This window comes from Eurypyga helias, unplaced genomic scaffold (assembly GCF_000690775.1).
Source record: "Eurypyga helias isolate BGI_N326 unplaced genomic scaffold, ASM69077v1 scaffold39520, whole genome shotgun sequence".
In the NCBI taxonomy this organism is placed as follows: domain Eukaryota; kingdom Metazoa; phylum Chordata; class Aves; order Eurypygiformes; family Eurypygidae; genus Eurypyga; species Eurypyga helias.
This window is the reverse complement of record NW_010224489.1, coordinates 1-518: the sequence shown is the minus strand read 5'-3', so window position 1 is coordinate 518 and position 518 is coordinate 1.

Below are 518 nucleotides of genomic sequence, written 5' to 3'. Positions count from 1 at the left end.
CCCCAGGCACCCCCATTTCCCTGCCTGTTCCACCTCCTGAGCATCGCCTCTGACACCACCCCACACCCCTGTACCCGCTGCACTGGAAATAAATGCCCCGGTAAACCCTTGTGCTGCTCGTTGCGTTGGGGTCGGTGCCAACTGGCACACAGGGGTGGTCAAGGGGGGACCCCATTGGGATGAGGGGGGGGACCTCAATGCCACCAGCTGCTGGGACGACACAGCTTAAACTTGCCTGACTGTGCTATTAATATGTTGCCTAATTATTTTATGATGATCCTTACACTTTAGCTTATCTCCTTAAATTCTCCAGGATAAGCAGCCCCACACCTGCCTGCAGCCCTCCCCGTCTGTAGCTGCTTTTAAACCTGCCCAGTCCCCCTCCCCGATGGCGTCACCACTGGGAAATCAAGGTGTCCCCAGCTCCCTGTGGACCTCCTGCCCACAGGGTCCCCCGGGTGTCCCCGGTGCCGCTGCCGTGGGGGCGAGAGGGGCTGGGTGGCGTGGCCATCACCCTG